Source organism: Tursiops truncatus, chromosome 11, assembly GCF_011762595.2.
Source record: "Tursiops truncatus isolate mTurTru1 chromosome 11, mTurTru1.mat.Y, whole genome shotgun sequence".
Taxonomy (NCBI): domain Eukaryota; kingdom Metazoa; phylum Chordata; class Mammalia; order Artiodactyla; family Delphinidae; genus Tursiops; species Tursiops truncatus.
Genome location: NC_047044.1, coordinates 64,869,788 through 64,890,765, shown reverse-complemented (window position 1 = coordinate 64,890,765; position 20,978 = coordinate 64,869,788). Strand labels below are relative to the sequence as shown.

Below are 20,978 nucleotides of genomic sequence, written 5' to 3'. Positions count from 1 at the left end.
TGTTTCTTCTTCACTGTGACTACTACTTAACATTCAGCAACTCTAGTTTTAGAGAACAAACCCTCTTCTGGCTTCTCAGGCAGGAAGTGACTCTGATTTCCCCTGGTTTGAGATAATAATTGCTGTCCCCTCTCAGCACAACTGTCATTTATTTGGCAAATATTTCCTGAGCATCTGCTATGTTCCGGGCACTATTCTTTAGCCTGAGAATTTTAGCAATACACAAGTGCTACTGTAGCTCACAAGTCTTACTGGAATGAGGCACATATAGTCACTCACATATTTCTTGTTGGCCAACTGTCCATATTCCCAGGTTTGCAACTCAACATCCTTGGTTGGGATCAACTCCCAGCAGTTGTGAATCCTTCCCTCTCACAAAACATTTTCAGACCCGCGTTTGTAAGGAGCATGGTCCCCTACCCCATACCACCATTGGTTTTTCGATGAGAAGCAAAGAAAAAGTAGCAACTAAAAACCTTTTTTCCTAATCCTAAAGGTACTATGCATTCCTTGTAGGAGAAGTGGAAGATACAGAAAAACTGTAAAGAATCAGAGAATGCCATTTATAATCTTACTGGTCAATTTATTTTTGCTGAAAGAACAAATCCATTGTTGTGAGGAGCCTGAGAATGTTGCAGAAGGATGTTTTTCTCTTTGTCATAATTATGTAACAAGAGAAATAAGCAGACCTTTCTTTTCTTTCTTTTTTTTTTAATACTCTGAATTCTCAGCCTTAGGAATAAAATAAGCAGATGAAAATTTGCTTTATAAAATTCAGTCTTAAAGCCATGCATCTAGCATTATGTTTCCTTTTATGACTGGTCATAAATGCTCTAATTTTCACTTTGCTTATTATTAGCCTGAAGGGATCGTCTATTTGAATTCTTAAATGCTGTTATATCTCTCAAAACTGGGGCTAATTTTCTCTCTCTGAAAAACATGGATAATTTTTAACAAACCCAGTTTAGAGAACTAGATGAAGCGTTCAGACTCCAGTTTTATGTCCTTTAAAAAATATGATTTCCTGTAACAGGAATTATCATACCTTTGTTAAGGTGATACTTGATTATTCATGGAACTATCTGATTGGAAGCAATCATTATTTGCTAGTCAACATTTACACAAAATAGAGTAACATAAAATTGAGAGAGAAAATAATAAACACTCTACTATAGAACCAGCACTGTTGCAAATACTAATTCAATTATTTTCAGCAAATCCAAGGCCCTCTCTGGTGAATGCTCTGTGAGTAATTGGCTCTGGAACTCTGACCTTTCAGTCTGTGCTCCTGGAAAGAAACATTGTATTCAAATGGGGAAAGGCAGAAGGACCTCTGGAAAGATCCAAGGAAGTGGGCTTGATAATAAGACCCAACATTCATTCTCAGCATCTACCAGGCTTCTCGTTTAATTCTTACAAGTGTCCTAAGAGATGGCCATTAACATCCCCATCTTCTAATGAGGGCAGTGGGGCTTAGTTGATTTATATAACTTGCCCAAGATTAGTGGTAGAACCGTATCTGTCACCAAGTCTGCCTCTCTCTGATCTCATGCTCAGCCATTAATGCTTCCCATTAGGGAGTAGAAGGTTCAGCTATAATTTAAATTCCATTCAGCAAATATTGTTAGCTCTGGCCACACTCCCAGACCCATGATATGGTTGCTCTACTCTAGGAATTTGTAGTGTTATTAGAATAATTACAGGATATAAGACAGTATATAATTCAATTTCAAATTGGATATTACCGAGAGCTAAAATATTTGCAACAGAAAATATGTACTTTGGGCACTGAAAATTCCAATACAAGCAGAATTTTAGGTCTTACTTTTTCTAATTTTAGGTCAACCATTTCTTGGCTGACCAAGTAGCTGATTCAACAGAGCGAATTGGATGCAAATAAAAACATAATTCAGGAGAAACTATTTGAATAGTCAGAGATGAAAATGAACTCTCAGAATTAAGTAACAATAATATGAATCCTTCTGGCTCATTTTATCCACGGCATTCACCATGGAGAATAACAAGCAAGGAAAGTAGCATCTCTCTCCTGACATGTGCAAAGGGTCTGAAACATCCTCTAATTGTATGCCAAATGGCAATGTGTAAAAAAAAATAGGGCAATGTGATAAAATTGAGCATTGAATAAAGAATCATATCTCTGGGTTCTGGTGCCAGAACTTACATTTGCTAACTGTGTGACCTTAGGGAAGTTGACCTGGTCTTTCAGACTCTGAAGTCTCCCAATTGTGAAATGGAAATGCAGTACCCATGTAAGGCTCTATTTGAGTTCACGAGGCCGATGGAGATGAGACATGTGAAAAGTGCTTTGGGAACTATAAAACTATAAAAGAGTGTTACAGTGAGTCCTGTTCATGTGTTGTTCATCCTTATTGCCCTTGTGCCTTGGATGTGATCTGACACAGCACAGATGTTTAACAAATATTTGTTGAACCTAATGGAACCGAAGCTAGGTTTGTGTACAGAATAAACAGATCTGGAGAGGTGTCTCACCACAGTGATGTTTGTACTAATTATATGGCTCCCCTGAGCTGGGCTGTACCAGAGCACAACAGGTCTTCATTTGGTCCTCGTTTGGAGAACCTGTTGTTCGCTCAGCCCTGCCTTACTCTCCATGGTACTGTCAGCTGCTGCAGATGGGAATGAGCCGCCAGTCTGCATGCCTGGGCTGCCCAAAGCCCCAGGGGAATTGAAGCTGGCAGGTTGTGGGGGAACATCCTGGGTGAAGACCTTTAGTTAGCAGAGATGACTGGCAATGTCCATACACACTGGAGGGTACCCAAAGGGGTTTTGAACTACAGGGATAAACAAAATTAAAAAAATAATAATCACTGTGTCTGGAGAGCAGTTTTGACATGCTGCTGCTTGCCTCTTGCATCGTGATAGAAATGCATGGTAGGAAACTAAGGAAGCGTTCCTTGGAAGCTGTCATGTAGAAGAGGTCAGGTGCAAATCTGAACAAGTTGCTGGAGGATGAGTCTGCTCACTGACATTTCCTACTTTACAGAAACAGCAGGATGCTGGAAAAACATGCTATTGTGGCAGCTGTCCACATTTCTCTCAAAGTGGAATTTTTTATTTACTCAATTATATTTATTAGAACTGTTGGACATCTGAACTCCTCTTTCCTAAATGTCCTTTGCTGGGAAGGCACTGGGCACCTTAGTTCTATTTTCATAAGCAGAATAACATTGACACAATGAGTATCAGATGTGTTTGTTTGCTTGTTTGTAGGGTGTGTCTGGGGGGGAAAGCTGGATGGTGGGCTCTCCAGATGGACAACCTTGAACGCATCAACATAGCCCAGGTTGGCAGGTCCAAGCTTGATATTTTTGATGTCCCAGAGTTAATTTGTTGGGTGGAGAAAGATTTATAATATAAACCAAAAGAATACCTACCTGTGAATTTAAAGCAAAACTCAAGTGGATCAGACCTTGATATGGTCCTAATCATAGTTTCTGCCTATAAGAAGCTTTGGGAAGCCAAGTTTATAATCACAAACAAATTTACTGAGTGCGAAATAGAAGAGAAGAGTAGTTAGTTTGATGAGTTTAATGTTTAGTGGTATCAAGCATGACAAATCCATTGCCACAGGAGAGGTACGTCTGCCAACAAGTCCACATATTCAGGTTGGCTGGACACAGCACTGTCATCCCTGGGCAGAATATGCCAAGCAGTTAATCAGTGAAATCTTAAATTACACAAGAAATACAATGACATCATGTCTCTGCCCCAATCAGAAAATGACTCTTCCTATTAAAGATAATCTCTCCCTCTTTCTTCATCAGTACAGTAACAGAGTAGCAAAGGCAGAACAACAATAAATAAGGCAGAATGGTGATCAGAAGAGAGGCAGATGGACAAAACACAGAACACATCAGAAAGAGTTCTCAGAAAGCTGCGGAGCTACATGGAGAAAAAAAGTCAGTCTCCAGAAATAATCCTGATAAGCGGGCATTTTGCAGAACCTCAAGAAAATATAATGGTAAATATGCATATTGAAAGTAAACTGAATAATTACCTAAGCAGAAATTGAGTTCTGTCCAACCATTTTGAAAGAAAAAAAAAAGTTCCGGCAAAGACAATCATGAGATAAGAATCATGTAGCACGTACAGAAGAGGATTAACAAACAAGGGCAAAGTCCCCCAAATCAAGGAACAGAACATTTACCAGCACCCACTAGGTCCCATGTTCCCTTCCAGTCTCTAAATGCCCAACGATAACCACTCTCATGACTGCTGGGTTAGTTCTGCCTGTTCTGATACATTGTATACATGAAATATATACTCTTCTTGTCTGGCTTCCGTTGCTCAACTCTATGCTTGAGAGTTTCATCCATATTTTTGCATGTAGTAGTAGATTATTCTCACAGCTATGTGGTATCCCACTGTGTGACTATATCGCTATTTAACCATTTTATTTTGGATGGATCTATGGGTAGTTTCCAATGTTTGCCTATTATGAGTACTGTTGCCATGAACATTCTAATACATGTCTTTGGATAAACATCTGCACAAAATTCTATCGGGTATAACCTGGAAATGTATTCACTGGATCACAGGTTATGCACATAGGCAACTTTAGCAGTAACTGCGAGTTTTCCGAAGTGGTTGTACCAGAGTATTCTCCCACAAGCGGTTTATGAGAATTCCTATTCATCCACATCTTTATCAGCACTTGCTATTCTCCATCTTTTTCATCTTAACCATTTGGGTGGGTAGTCTTAATATTTCATTGTGCCTTGAATTTGCATTTCCCTGATGACTAATAAACTCGGGGGCAATTTTTCATATGTTTATTGGCCATTTACATATCCTCTTTTATAAGTCTTTTGCCCATTTTGCTGTTGAACTGTCCATCTTTTTCTTATTGGTTTGTAAGAGCTTTCTAAGAATTCTGGATCTGTGTTTTTTATCGTATATCTTACCTAAGTGTGTGTAAATATATATGTTTAACATTTTTTCCCACCCTGTAGGTTGCTGTTTTACTCACTTTGGGTGAACATAAGTTCTAAGTTTTAATATGGTCAAGTTTATCACAATTTTTTTCTTTTATTTTCCTTCTTTTTTATTTCTTATTTTAAAAAGCATTGCCTAGTCCAAGGTCATGAAGATGCTTCCCTCTAAAAGCTTTATTGTTTTATCTTTCAATTTATTTCTCCAGTCTTTCTTGCTATGGTCTGAACCCCAAACTCGTATGTTGAAATCTTAACCCCCAAGGTAATGGTATTAAGAGGTGGGGCATTGGGATATGCTTAGGCTCCAGAGAGATCCCTATCCTCTTTGCAATGTGAGGTCATAGCAGCAAGACACCATCCATGAATGAGGAAGCAGGCCCTCACCAGACGCCAAAGTTTATGGTATTTTTGTTATAGCAGCCCGAACGGACTGACACATCTGGAATTGATTCTTGTGTGTAAAGTGATGTAGAAGCCAATAGACATTTCTTCCCCCTATGGATATCCAATTGACCCAGTACAATTTTTTGAAAAGACCACCTTTTTCCTTTACTGCACTGCATGGTCATTTTGTCATAAATCATGTGATCATATATGTGTGGGTCTGTTCCATTGGACAGTTATCTGGTCATATACTAGTATCACACAGTTTAGCTTTATATTAATAGTTCCTGATATAGTATATGTCCTTCACATTTGTTCTTCTTCAAGAATACCTTGGCTATTTTGGGCCTTTTGCATTTCCATATGAATTTTAGAATTGATTTGTACATTTCTGGGAGAAATATCCCACGGTTTGGATTTTGGTTGAGAGTTCATAGAAGTAGATAATAATTTGGAGAGAACTTATATCTTTACACTATTGAGTCATCCAATCCATGACAAGTCCATTTATTTGGCTCTCCTTTATTTTTTCTCAATAATATTTTGTAATTTTTAGTTTAGAGGTCCTGTACATCTATAATGAGATATATTTCTAAGTGTTTGAGTTTGGGGATGCTATTATAAATGTTTTATTTTCTATTTGTTTATTGCCAGTATATACAACTGTGACTCATGTCATAATCAGCTCAGACTGCTATAATAAATACCATAAACTCGGTGGCTTATAGACAACATAAATTTATATCTCATAATTCTGGAAGCTGCAAAGTCCAAAACCAAGGTGCCAGCAGATCTGGTGTCTGGTGAGGGCCATCTTCTTCATACATATACAGTGGCTTTTCCCTGTGCTGTCACATTGTGGAAGGGGTTAGGGATCCCTCTGGAGACTCTGTTGTAAGAGCGCTAATCCCATTCATGAGGGCAGAGCCCAAAGGCCCCATCTCCTAATACCCTCACTTTTGGGGTTAGGATTTCAAAATATGAATTTTGGACGGAACACAAACATTCAGTCTATAGCAACTAATTTTTGTATATTGACTTTATATCCAGTGTCCTTCTTAATTCTCTTATTAATTCTAAGAATTTGTCTGTAGATTTTTTAGAAATTTTCTATATGCATGATCATACTATCTGGAAATGACAGTTTTATTTCTTCCTTTTCAATCTCCATGACTTATATTTCTTCCTCTTGCCTTTTGCCCTGGTTAGACTTCCAGTTACAGTGTGGCCATTCTTGACCCAGTCCCAATATTAGGGAGAAGGTTTCAGTGAAAGTTTCATTTTCAGTGAAAATGATGTTTGCTGTGGGTAATTTGTAAATATTCTTTATCACATTAAGGCAGTTCTATTCTTACTTGACTAAACGTTTTCATCACAAGTAAATGTTGAATTTATCAAATACTTTTTCTGCATTTGATATGATCACGTGATTTTACTCCTTTTTATGGATGTGGTTAACTGAGTTTATGATATTTGAATGTTAAACCTGCTTGCCCACCTAGACTAAACTGTCCTCAGTTTACTATATCACTGGATTTGATTTCCTAGCATTCTGTTAAGAATTTTTAAATAATGTTTATGAGAAAGATGGGTTTGCAATTTTCTCAGAATGCTTGTCAGAGTTTTAAATGCTGTTTTCATTTTTTAAAAGTCTGGAAGTTCTGCTTCTGTCTTCATGAAGAATTACATGTGTTATTTTTCCTTAAATTTTTGGAAAATTCATTGATAAGCTCTCTGGGCCTAGACTTTTCTTTGGGGAATGGATTTTAAATAATGGGTTCAAATTTTTAAAACATACACAGAACTATTCATATTTTCTATTTCTTCTTCTATCAGCTTTGGTAAGGTGTGTTTTTCAACAAATTTGTCTATTTCATGCAAATTGTCAAGTTTATCTGCATAAAGTTGTTTTTGGAATACTTTTTTTTGTTTGTTTTTTTGTTTTTTTTGTTTTGGCGGTATGCGGGCCTCTCACTGCCGTGGCCTCTCCCGTTGCGGAGCACAGGCTCCGGACGCGCAGGCTCAGCGGCCATGGCTCACGGGCCCAGCCGCTCCGCGGCATGTGGGATCTTCCCGGACCGGGGCACGAACCCGTGTTCCCTGCATCAGCAGGCAGACTCCCAACCACTGCGCCACCAGGGAAGCCCTGGAATACTTTTATTGTGCAATCAATAGTGATATCCTCCCTTTTATTGCTATTGTTGCTGATTTGTGGGTTTTCTACTTTTCTTTATCAGTTTTGGTTTTATTAATTTTGTTAATCTTTTCAAAGCCAGTTTTTGGATTTGTTGATTGTTTTCTATTATATGTTGGATTATTATTTCCTTGATTTCAGTTTTTGTCTCTATCATTTATTTCCTTAGGTTTGATTGCTGCTCTTTTTCTAGTTTCTTGAGATTAATACTTAAATCATTGATTTTAAGACTTTTTTCTTTTCTACTATATGCTTTTAAGGCTATATATTTCCTTCTAAGCATCATTCTAATTCTTCCCATAAGCTTTGAAATGTATTTTTAATTATTCAGTTTAAACTATTTTCTATTTTCTTCTTCATCCCATGGATTATTTAGAGTGTATTTTTTAATTTTTAGCAGTTGGTTTTTTTTCTATTTTCGTTATTGATCTCTAGTTCAATTCCATGGTGGTCACTGAAGATATTCTTAAATATGTCAACATTTTGAAATTGTTGAGACTTTATATTACAATACATTGATTTTAATAAATGTTCCATGTACATTTGAAACGAATATGAATTGGTCATTAATAGGTGCAATGTTATATGCATGGCAACTAGATCAGGCTTGCTAATTGTACTGTTAATATCTTCTATATCCTTACTCATTTTTTATTTTTGGCTTGTCCTACCGGCTATTGAGAAAGATATGTTAATGCCTCCCACTGTGATGTTCATTTGAACATTTTCACTTTTTGTTCTGTCCATCTTGGTTTGATTTATTTTGAAGCAATGCTACTGAGTGCATAGAGAAGGTGTAATATCTTCCTATTGGATAGCCCCATTTACAATTATAAACTGTCTGTCTTTATCTTTAATAATGTTTCTTATCTTAAAGTTCACATTGCCTGATATTGGTAGAGTTACACAAGATTTTTTTGTTGTTGTTAGTTTTTGCTTGGTGTTATTTTTTTATTTTACATTAAACATTATTATTATATTTAAAGCATATGGTTTTTTTTCAATCTAGTGTGACAATCATAGTCTTTTACTTCAAATTTAATTCATTTACATTCAGTATAATCTCTGACATAACTAGCTTTCTAGATAAAATTTTATTTTTCATTTTTTATTAGGCTCTTCCCTTTTATATTCCTTTTTTCTTTTTGTTTATATTCCTTTTCCCCTTTTTTTGCCTCTTTTAGATTATTCAAAAATTTAAAATTATTTAATGTTTTTATTCTAATAACTTACAAATAATACATTAGTTTCTTGTTCTGAGAGTAGTTATCCTAGAGAATACAATACATATCCTTGATTGATTACAGAATTATACAAATTATTATTTTACCACTCCTCTGATATTATCAGACCCTTAAAACTTTTAAACTGTTCACCCTTCCTGCTTTTCTGTTCTTCCTGTTTTGCATTTTAGTTCTACATAGATTTTACTCTACGAAAAATATTACATTTATTGTTTTGTACAGTCAATAGTAGTTTATAAATACCTGTATACTTACCCTTTTCAGTGTTTTTTATTCCTTCCTGCATATTTTTTCAAAAATAAACTTGCAACGCAGCCACTATGTGAGTTAAGTATGCTGGTTTAAATATATTCGAGATAGAATTTTGATTAAGTAATCACCAAAAATAGACTGTAAGTTTGGATAAGACAACTTTAGTATCGAGGTCAAGCAGTAATACTGATTTTTCAATAAAGCCCTGAATTTACACAGTCAAATTCAAACACTTACTGAATGGTATTCTCCAGTTTTCAAAGAGCATGAACCTTCAGCTCTCAGTTGATCCTGTTAATAACTTGATGGATAAGCCAAAAAGATAAAGAAGCGGGGATCATGGGAGGAAAGAGACTTGCCCACATTTACACACCTTACACTGAACCCAAGTCCTCTGATGCCTAGTTCAGGTCTTTAACTTTCTGTATCAACTAGAAATACCTAAAATAACTCATCTGTCTATAAAGATAAGTGTGGGTATGGAAAATACATCCCTCAAAATGCACAATTTAATTACAACTTCTTAAATGATCACCCTCTTCTTTCTTTTTTATAGCTCTGAATCTAGATTTTTAAAACTCAAAACAGACATAAATATCTGCCTGTAGCAAACATGGTAAGTTTCCTCCCAGCTGGAAGCTCACATTAAAGCCATGCAGGAGTGAGGCAGGGGAAGTGAAATGGATTATATTATGTTTATTTTAGTCTTTGTGCTTAGTTTTTCTTTCCAGGCACTGGACTGAACTCAGTTTTCTGAACCAGAAATAAGCATTGTTTATGTATCTGTATTTATTAATACTCTGCTTTTAGAAATTTTTAGGTACAATAGATTCCAAGAGTATTTTGGGAACTTCTCACTGGTGATATCTAGATTGTATTCAGTGGAAAGTCAACAAACACATACCCCAAAGAGCCGTTAATAAAATAAACTCTTGGAGTATATAAGGGTCTCCTACTCTTCTAGCAGAAGGCAGAACAGAACAGGTGATTACTAAGGTTAACTAACTGAATGAAAGAAGGGATGAAAAGAACCTCAGTAGCTAGCTCTGTCTCCTCCGTTTACCCAAAGATTCTCTTGGCCCCATTCACAGGGATGGCAGTGCCACCGTTGAAGCAGCAGTTTACTTTCTGTTAAATTTGTAGTAGAGGGAGAAAAGGGATGGAGACTCAGAAACCACATTTTCATCCATGCTCCAAACACAGTGCTACTCAGTTTTGTACCATAGCAGACAAGGTCCTGCCCCTCTGCAAGTGAGGCTTGCCCACTGCCACACTGTGAGGGGAAAACGTTTGGTCTGGAGTAGTGGTTGACATGCTTTGGGACATTTGTGTCTCCTCCCCAGTTCCTGTCCCTGAGGATTCCTGCTGTTCATAGCCTGTGCTGTAAAGGACAAGCCTAAGTAGCCCTGACCCCACCCCATGTCCACCTTGCCCCAGTCTGAATAGACCAGGAACAGACTCATGGACAAGCACGATCAGACTCTCTCAAGAATTTGAGCCAAATGACAGAATCGACAGTCGATGGTTGTGGATTCCCGCTCAGAGCTCACGTCCAGTCTGGGCTGAGGTTGGCACCAGTGCACGCCAGAGTCAAGTACAACCAAAGTTCCTTGAAAGCCAAATTATGAATAATCAGAGGAAGCCGAGTCTTTAGAGGGAAGACATTAGATATGCTTAAAAATCAAGGAGAAGGGTCAAAAGAGAAAGAGTTTAAAAAAAAAAAAGAGAGAGAGAGAGACAGAGAATAGAGACCCAGTGAAATTCTAGTTCCCAGCTTAGGTCGCTATGAAGTGCAGCTGGACTTTGTTTCCTGCCTCTAGATGTCTGTAAGGTTGCCGGTTTTATCTTTACAGTTAACTCCTCTTTTTAATTTGAGTTAATTCGAGTGAGATTGGACTCCTAGCAACCAGCAATCTCTTGACGGATCCCTTCTCCCCAGGCACCCTGCTTTGGTGTGGCCCCTCTCTCTCCAGTGAGGAAAGAACATGATCTGAAAAACTTTCCCACTATCAAATTGTCTGACTTTTCCAGTAATATTTTAGAAGAGCAGTGCAGTGAGAAGGCAACAGTAGGCACTAAGGAATAACAATTCCCAATATCATTTTGGGCATCGGTTGGAATATATTTTAGGAATCTTCCCAGAGCACCTTCTATTATCTCAGTAGCCAATCATTCTATCTGCCTAAAAGGGCTACTTATCGTTACACAGAAAACTTTCCCTATCCTCCCACACACTGCGCCGCGCGCCCACACACGTAAAACTCTTCTATCAAATTGTGAGTGCCTGAGAATAGGGATTACGTCCCCACCATGTCTGCATACTTAGCACCTAAGTACACTGGCTGACAACTATAGCGTTCATTTGGATGGATACATGTCATATACATAAATTGAACGAATATTCTTTCTCCACCTCTCTCGAATGTTTTTAGAATATTGGAACTAATATTCAGATATTACCTTTTCAGAAACTTTGCTTTTCCCTTCTGCTACTCCATCTGGATTTCCACATGTCCTTAGACTTCTGTGAGCCCTACTAGAAAGATTTGAAGAGCATGAGAAAGACAGGGAAGCAGTATTAGCCTTTACTTAGCCCAGGAAAAGAAGACTCAGAGGTGGCCCAGTCATAGTCACAAGGTCGTGATTTTTTTTTTTTTTTTTTTTTTTGCGGTATGCGGGCCTCTCACTTCAGCGGCCATGGCTCATGGGCCCAGCCGCTCCGTGGCGTGTGGGATCTTCCCGGACCAGGGTACGAACCCGTGTCCCCTGCATCGGCAGGCAGACTCTCAACCACTGCGCCACCAGGGAAGCCCTACAAGGTCGTGATTAAAGGAGCCAATTTAGGCATTTGAAAGGGATTTTCTGAGCCAGCACAACCTCCTGTTCCATCTGGGCACTCCTAACATCGGCCTGTAAATCCACAAGCCCACATCCGTTACCTGCCAGTCTTAAAGCTGACTTTCCTGAGGACATTCAGCACATTTTCATCAATGCAGGTGTCAGTGCATAAACCCAGGGGCTCCAAAGGAAGGGCTACACTGTGCAATGTTCCACTCCTTCCTTGGAAAAGGGGCCATTCTCACAGACTTGACCTAAGGCCAATGAAGGATTATTAATAGAAACACTTGAATCCAGTACTATTCATAAATACTCTTTTAGAAAAATTATTTGCATGCATGAAAGACTGCTTTTTCTAACAATCATTAACATTTTATTCCCCTTTTCTATGTCATTAAAGGCCAGGGTAATATTCAGAACACTCAAGAAAGTCATATATGGAAATAAAAGAAAACTATTTTGTGAGCATGTTTGGTTCTCTAGCATATTATGTGCTTGTCTTTTCTGGTACAATAATATGATTTATTTTATAAACATGCCAATTTTTTACAGAATGAGTCATTGTTAATGTAGAAACCAGCTGAATCATCCATCCGTCTCTGAATATACTTATTCTCCTTTTTTTTCTCCGTATGTTTATCATTATACTAAAAGGATATTTGGTATTCTCTTATTTAGAGTACTTCTCCCCTTTGGTTGTGTCATTTGGTTCACAAGTAATATGGTAAAGCTATCGTAAACTTTGTAATGGTTCAGATTTCTATTCATAATATTGAGTCAGAAACTTGAGTCATGTGAAATCCTCCAGTATCTCACATCGGATGCCTCCCATACAAGAGGTGAACAGAGAGTCCAGAAAGGGTCAGATAGAAAGGAAATCTTTTCTGACCCTGAGAAAGGCCAATCAGACTTTGGATTCTGGTAATAGATCCGTAGGAATTTACTCTTAAAGTTATTTGATCATCTTGTTTCATCTAGTTTATCCCATCTTAAAATATAATCACCCAGGATATTGAGTTCATTTTAAAGTATTAATCTGTTAGGCACAGCTCATGATTCATTCCAGATGTCTTCAAGGAAAAGAAATGTAGAGAAGGAGAAATGAAATATTACGTGGAGCCAGACTATGATTTTAGGGAGGGAAAACATTAACTCAGACGTCAAGGGAACTGAATGCTAGTCATCGACGTATCACCAATGAGTTGAATGACTCTGTCATGTATTTGGCTTTCTTCTGTCTCAGTCTCCCCTTCAGTAAAATGAGATTCTTCTCCTGACTGAAATCTCAGTCTAAGACTCATTGACCCTTTTCTTATTATTTACCTTTTGAGCCAAACTCGTGACACTAAACCGTCCCAATTATGCATTTAACAGTTTACTCTTCAGTAGCCATCACATATTAAGTGCAAGAATTATGATTAGCCACCTTAATATTTCCCATTCTAACTCTATCAATGGAGAAAACTGTGAATTAAAAAGAAGAGTTGGGTTTATTTTGCACCATTTTTAAGAGAATGCAGAGACATAATTTGTCATAGACAATAGCTCCTATCTAAGCCACTATGCTATTGACTTTCAGGTAATTCCCAAGAAACTAAATTCCTCTTGCCAAGTTATCTTTTTGATGTATATGTGTTATAGACGCATAGCCTACCTGCTCACTAAAACGTGTGGTCCATCAAAATTATATCTCAACATCATTAGCTTTTAAATACTAGAAATCATTTCAGTGCTTGGAAAAGTCTGATGAGCATGATTCCATGTGGAGATTTTCAGATAGAATGTATCAGGGAATGTGAGGAGAATAGAGAGATTTGGACAGGCTTTGCCATTTTATTTGGGTGCAGTTTTATATTATGTCTCTATTTGTGATGGTAATAATAGTTGGTGGAAAAAAAAAACAGATCATTTGACCAATTCCCCTCCTCTTCCCCCCAGTACTGCACTGGAAAATGTTCTGATAAAATGAATGGTGATGTCAGAAGGAGATTCTAGGTTTCCTTTCAGGGCCAACACCCTGTAGTAGTAGGTTGAACCATAAAATCCCCGTTGTTGGGCAGAAATGATTGACGACTGGCAGTTTCATATGGCTCAAGCCAAGGGGCCTTGAATTTGAATTCCAGCCCTGAGACTCACTTGCATGTCAGCTCAGGGCAGTTAATTAATTTCTGAGTCTTGGTTTGTGAAGTAGGAATAACACCTACTTTGTAGGGTTGTTGCAAAGCTTAGCAGTGTATAGAAACACTGTGTCTGGAGATAGTAAACGTTCAAGAAACAGTTAATAGTACAATATTATAATCACGTAAGTAACTTAGGGAGTTTTTCACTTGCCCCTTAGCAATTTCTGCATATAAGGCAAAGGTGACGGTTGCTATGGTAGAGAGAAATGGAAAATGTTTGTTAGGCACGATATTGAAAGCCCCAGTAGCTTTAAAAGGCTTTTCATTCCTGTCCTGTATGCTCTGGTATGTCCTAGTAAGGTCACAGATAAAGTCTGACATACACGCAGTGGAGTATCTAAATAGGAAATGTACTGTAGCAAATCGAGAACAGAGTTTAAAAAAAGAAAAAAATCAAAGCACTGAGCAAACATTCTTAACTTTTGGCAGAGGAACTGGACTGCCTGAATCTCCATGACTCTTTGAGTTATTAATAGCGACTCATTTTGCTATATTCGGGGCAGTTATATATTTATATATCATGCAGCGTGTGTGAGGCTTTCAAGGCTCGATGGTCTTTTGAAGAATGTGTTACTCTGGAACAGAGTGGGGCAAGGAGGATGCCATGTTGTCATCTGCGTCGCACCTACCAGGCTGTGCTCATTAAAGCCTGGGGACAAGCCGGGCGCTGCAGCACTGCGTGGAACGCGGCTCCATCTGCTAGGCCAGAAGCCGTGATGAACTCGTGAGTTTCACAACAGTCGTAATTCGCAGCTATCTGTGACCATTTTAATAGCGAAGGTCTAGATTAGAAGGCTGTGTTTACATGCCGCACGGCAGAATGCTTCCATGAATCATTCCCACAGTAACTTTTGGTCAAACCAATCAACCAAGTAATGAAAAACCAATCCGTTGGTCCTGGGGCTGAGATGAACAGGTCTCCACTTGCCTGATGCTCCTCGAATCTGAGACTGAATGGACCCTGATAAAAGAAATGGTCACATATTGAAGTATGGGGAAGTCATTCTGGCTTATACACCATTTAATTGAAACTTTAAACCAAAACAGCCTGTTTGTGGCCTATCAAACATACATTGCACATCTGCTTTAATTACCAAAGAAAACGTCACACTGACCAGGAGTAAAGAATATCCCTGCTAAAACTTAAGATTAAACGCCCCTCTCCCCGGGATGCAGTGCTGGTACTCCTTTGATGATAAGACTCCTTTCCCAGGTGCCAAGGCCATACTGACTCACTGTGTACATTCTGGTTTTGTTGTTGTTGTTTTTTTTTTGAAACACTGTAGAAATGTAACCCTGACTTGTTTAATGTTCTTTTTTCTGACAAGATATAAACCCGTGCTGAAAACCCTCCTTATCCAGAGCAGTTTCTCAGAGTAATCTGGGAAGTGGGCTTCCGGGCTAGTCCTCAGTTTGGCTCAAATAAAACTCTTTTCTGTTCTTATCATTGATTATGTATTGATTATTTTTGTTGACAGTTCCCACCCCCATGCACACAGCCTCCCCTCCCCTGTCCTCCTAGCAAGCCAGGGCGCTGCAACCTGTACCCACACACACACTCAAAACCCCACACAGGGCTTCCCTGGTGGTGCAGTGGTTGAGAGTCCACCTGCCAATGCAGGGGACGCGGGTTCGTGCCCCGGTCCGGGAAGATCCCACATGCCGCGGAGCGGCTGGGCCCGTGAGCCATGGCCGCTGAGCCTGTGCATCCGGAGCCTGTGCTCCGCAACGGGAGAGGCCACAACAATGAGAGGCCCAGATACAGCAAAAAAAACAAAAACAAAAACCCACACACTCAAACCCCTCAGACAGCAGTGAGTCAGGGGAGCTTTGGAAACCCCTGAAGACAATCTGTAAACAAACTGTAATTTAGAAAATGTCTATTTTTGGCATATGTTTATTTTTTCATTGTCACCGCTCCATTATGTGACTTCCGTCAGTGACCCTGACAGCTCATTTGCATCAAGAGCAGTGAAACACTTTCATTTGTCCATTTCCACTGACTGGAGGTTTTAGTTAATTATCACTTCCTGACAGCCTGAAGGTCAGACTACTTCCTTTTGTTTCACACGGCAGTTAATCCCCTCATTAAGGGTGATGGAAAATGAATAATTAAACTTATACCATTTTCATATTTCAGGTAATGAGATGCCCTAAGATCCCAGATGTACCATATGAGAAGTCTGGAACGTGTTGAGGACTCTACTTCCAGCAAGCATGTGAGTTTCTCTCCTCTGGTTTCAAGGTAAAGCAGGTTCAGCTAAGGTTCTTCCCCTACACAAAAACAGCTTTGCCACTCACTAGCTGTATAACTTGGGGAAAAGGCAACTCACCTTTGGAAATGAAAGATTTTCTCATTGTAAAGTGGAGAGAATAATACCCAACTTAGAGAACTGTTGTGAGCATTAAATGCATGAATGAAAGGTACAAACAAGAGGGCCTGCCACATGGTAAGAGCTCAGTCAGTGTAAATGAATTATGTTATCACTTTCATTATCACCCTGGGCAAGTCATCTTCTGAATGTTTTGGTTACCAGGCCTCCACCAAACATCTACTTGCAGAGACCTTGCTCATACCTGGGTCAAAAGTTCACTTTGACCCACTGGGGCAAGGATTAAGGTTAAATTGTGTTAGGCTCTGGAGAAAAAACCGAGGTCTTAAGGAATTCAACTCTTACTCATCCCCTTCTAATTACTCTAAAAAGACTGGGAGGGCTTCCCTGGAGGCGCAGTGGTTGAGAGTCCGCCTGCCGATGCAGGGGACACGGGTTCGTGCCCCGGTCCGGGAAGATCCCACATGCCGCGGAGCGGCTGGGCCCGTGAGCCATGGCCGCTGAGCCTGCGCGTCCGGAGCCTGTGCTCTGCAACGGGAGAGGCCACAACAGAGAGAGGCCCGCGTACAGCAAAAAAAATAACTGGGAATCTTCCCAGAGACAGGACCACGGACTATCTAAGGGAGTAACGATAGCTGGGCTGCTGAGATAGACGTGAACCAGTGAGGAAGTGTCCCAGGGTTGAGTCAAGGCTTTAGACTTTATCCTGCAGTCAGTACAGACACGGGAGGGCGGAAGCAAAGTGTGTCGTGCTGCGCATGTGCAATGGGTGGGGCTCGACTCGGTGGGAGGAGCCTAGGGCCTGAGGTAAGGGAGACCTGGGAATGAAAAAGGAAAGTAAGATGCCCTGGGATGCTTATATGATTATTTGTAAAGGGGGTGGAAACCATTGCTCAACACTGAATTTAAAAATTTAGTTTGTCAATGCTTTACCCAAAATTGTCATTCAGTAAATCGTGTTCGGATTTTTGTAGGAAAAATATTTTGGTCCTTTAAAAAAGGTTCGAGTAAGAAGCAGCTTTAAAACTGCTTCTGGAAGAATAAAGGTCACAAGGGGAAAGTGAGTGGAGCATGGGTGATTGAAAGAGTGACAAAGTACTGGTGTCTTTTGAAAGAACTTGCCCTGAGTTGATGCTTTAATGTGACAAGTACAATCTCGTAGCCATTTCATGCCCTCGTCAATGTTGGAACATACGTCCTATATCTTCCCATAAATAGTAGGAAAATATCCTAACAATGATGCAGTTAGCAAGTTTTATCATTTTTAATTGAAAAACTTCTATGAAAGTTAGAAAATTAAATCTGGAAGAGAACTTAGGTATCCTTTTACAGAAGGGGAAACAGGACCAGAGGGTAACCTGCCACAGAAAGCCACCCAGCTGCGTGTGTCAGCTCAAGGTAACTGCTTTGATGCCTGGTGTGAGCTCTTTCTGTAACTGCTTTGATGCCTGGTGTGAGCATGAATCCCCAAAGACCATTTTATTGCCGATGTAGAAGAGTTGGTGCTTTCCATTTTCTCTTTCTAAAGTCAAGAACCGTTTCATTGCATAAATTCCTCACATTGCTCCTTACTGCACAATTTTTTCCTGTTTTTGGAGTTACGTCTAACTGCTAGGTACTCCTTGTGTTGAAAATACCTTAACTTATGGGGGAGAGTTGCATAGTGGGAAGGAAAGTGGGTTCGTATGGCAAACTGCTCTGGCCAGTCCACTCGACGGGTGTTTGAGGAAAGACAAAGCATCAGCAAACCGCTGGTTCTGTACTCACCTGTGCCCATGCTGACTGTCATCCCAGTTCCTTGAGGGGAGGCATGAAACCTCCTGCTGGGGGGGGTCACAGCGGTCACTCGCTGCCCCTCCCCTCTGTGTGAATCTCATTACCATTCTCCATGAGGGGTAGGGGGGTAAGATGATTCTAGTACCAATTCCAACGTGGGGTGGGGTTTCCCACAGCACCAAGCAATTCTCAGCCACCATCTAGGGGTCCTACAACTCATCTCAGTTCTGACTTCGGACCCTATTTGCCTGGAGATAGCATCAGATCCCACAGGCTAAGGGCTCAATCCTACAAGATTTCCCCGCGCCACCGCCTCCTCTTCTTCAGACACCCGTCACAGGTCCAGGTTGTCATCTGGGCTTCTGACACACCGGCTGTAGATTGGAGATTCCAACTACCCCCTCCTTGGGTTCGATTAATTTGCTAAAGTGGCTTACGGAACTCAGAGAAACATTTTACTTACTAGATTACCAGTTTATTATAAAAAGATATAACTCACGAACAGCCAGCCAGAAGAGATGCATAGGGCAAGGTGTGGGGAAAGAGCACAGACTTTCCGTGCCCTCCCCGAGGCTGCCACTCTCCCCTAATCTCCGCATGTTTACCCACCTGGCATCTCTTCCCCCCACCCCCCGACTACTATTTTTATATGAGTAGGCTTTTATGTTATGGAGGCTTCCTCATGTAGCATGATCAATTATTAACTCCACTGCTAGCCCCTCTCCCCTCTCTAGAGAACTGGGGGCCAGGCTAAAAATTCCAAGCTTCCGCTCATGGCTTGGTCTTTCTGGTGACCAGCCCCCATCCAGGAGCCATCCAGGAGCCCACCCAGAGTCACCACATTAGAAATAAAGATACTCCTAGAGCTCATGTCACTCACCCAGGAATTTACAAGGGTTTGAGAATCCCTGTGTCAGGGATGGGATCAAACATACATTGCTTATTATAAATCGCAATATGACAGGGCCCCTCCCCTGACCTCACAGAAGTCTTGGTTTCCTACAGGGCACCCCTCAGCCTCAAAATTCCTCATTGTCCACCTTTCGTAGAAGAAATTTAAGGAAAAAGTAAATTCCTCCTGTCAGAGCATGCTTTTTTTCCTCTTCCTCCAACCTTTTTCTTTGTGTCTCGGGCCCTGGCCCTCATCCAGGTGGAATGGCATTTCCCCACCGTGGCAAATGCACTTCAGGGCCCACAGCCTCCTCTGCGTGGCACCCTCTCCCCCAGATCTGCTTCTCTCCGTGTGTTAAGAACCACGCTGAGGAGCCAGTGTCATGGCCTGGCCTCGGGCACAGGAAGTCCAGGTCACCGGAAACTGCGAGCTTAATTAACAGAAGCTCAAAGAGTCGTGTTTTATTAAAGTGTGCACAGGGCAAGAGCATGTGCGATCGAGAGTCTTTGCAGGCCATAATTTTTAGCACAACCCAGTGAAGTACCCAAGCAGTGTGTATTCATGAGTGTGTAGTTCCATTAAACACAGGGCGATGAGGAGATCTCTCTGGATGTCTGGCTTGATGATATTTCCATCTGAAAATTGGGTCAAATAGAAATATAGGGATAGGTGGTAGGTTTTTTAAACAAATTCTGTTTTTCACATAATATAAATGTCAACTTCTTCTGTAAACTTTAAAATTTTCAGAATTAGCTAGAACTTTGAACCTTTTTCTTTTAAGACTGTCTTAAAATTTTTTCTTTTTAATTTATTTATTTATTTTTGGGTGTGTTGGGTCTTCGTTTCTGTGCGAGGGCCTTCTCCAGCTGCGGCGAGCGGGGGCCACTCTTCATCGCAGTGCGCGGACCTCTCACTGTTGCGGCCTCTCCCGCTGCGGAGCACAGGCTCCAGACGTGCAGGCTCAGTAGTTGTGGCTCACGGGCCCAGCCGCTCCACGGCACGCGGGATCCTCCCAGACCAGGGCTCGAACCCGTGTCCCCTGCATCGGCAGGCAGACTCCCAACCACTGCGCCACCAGGGAAGCCCTGTCTTAAATTTTTGACGTTTAGCTCATTAGACCCTTATTCTTTGGTGTTACCATTTCTGTTCTGTGGATTTCCTGGCCATGAATGGTGAGGCTAGTTGGGTCTTCTTTTTTTATATAAATTTATTTATTTTTGGCCACGTTGGGTCTTTGTTGCTGCGCGCGGGCTTTCTCAAGTTGTATGGAGCAGGGGCTACTCTTGGTTGTGGAGCACAGGCTCCAGGCGCGCGGGCTTCAGTAGTTGTGGCACACGGGCTTCAGTAGTTGTGGCTCGCAGGCCCTAGAGTGCAGGTTCAGTAGTTGTGTCGCACGGGCTTAGTTGCTCCGCGGCATGTGGGATCTTCCCAGACCAGGGATCAAACCCGTGTCCCCTGCATTGGCAGGTGGATTCTTAACCATTGTGCCACCAGGGAAATTCTAGTTGGATCTTCTAATTCCAGGCACTCATCTCGTTTCCTCTTTCTTTCTGTCGCTGGTTCTTATGATTCTCTAACTTTGGAGTCACATGGTGCTGCCTTACATTGTCTAGAAAAGGTTGAGTTGATTCTTCATTCAGTCATTCACAGAATGTGTTGGATGCCAACTGTATGCCAGGAATGTTCTAGGTGCTGAGGAAATCATGGTGAATAAAGATATCCCTGCCCTCATGGAGTTTACATTCCAGTTGAGCAGACAAGCAATTATCAAATGATCAAATGATCATACAATAAGCATATAATTAAAATAGTGACAAATGGGATAAAGGAAAAATATGGATAATAAGTTAAGACCTAATTTCCATTGGTTATAATTTTATCCTTTGGGATTCTCTCCATGGAAATCTAT

General features: G+C 40.5%; 1 protein-coding gene across 2 annotated transcripts in view; it reads left to right on the top strand.

The window, feature by feature from the left end:
- The window catches only part of PCED1B (PC-esterase domain containing 1B), a 149,775-nt gene that overhangs the window by 7,159 nt on the left and 121,638 nt on the right, over window positions 1-20,978 (top strand). For both annotated transcript variants that reach the window (XM_033866879.2, XM_073788777.1), the window contains exon 2: window positions 16,209-16,287. The gene's annotated coding sequence lies outside the window, so the exon portion shown is untranslated. The remainder of the gene's footprint in view (window positions 1-16,208; window positions 16,288-20,978) is intronic.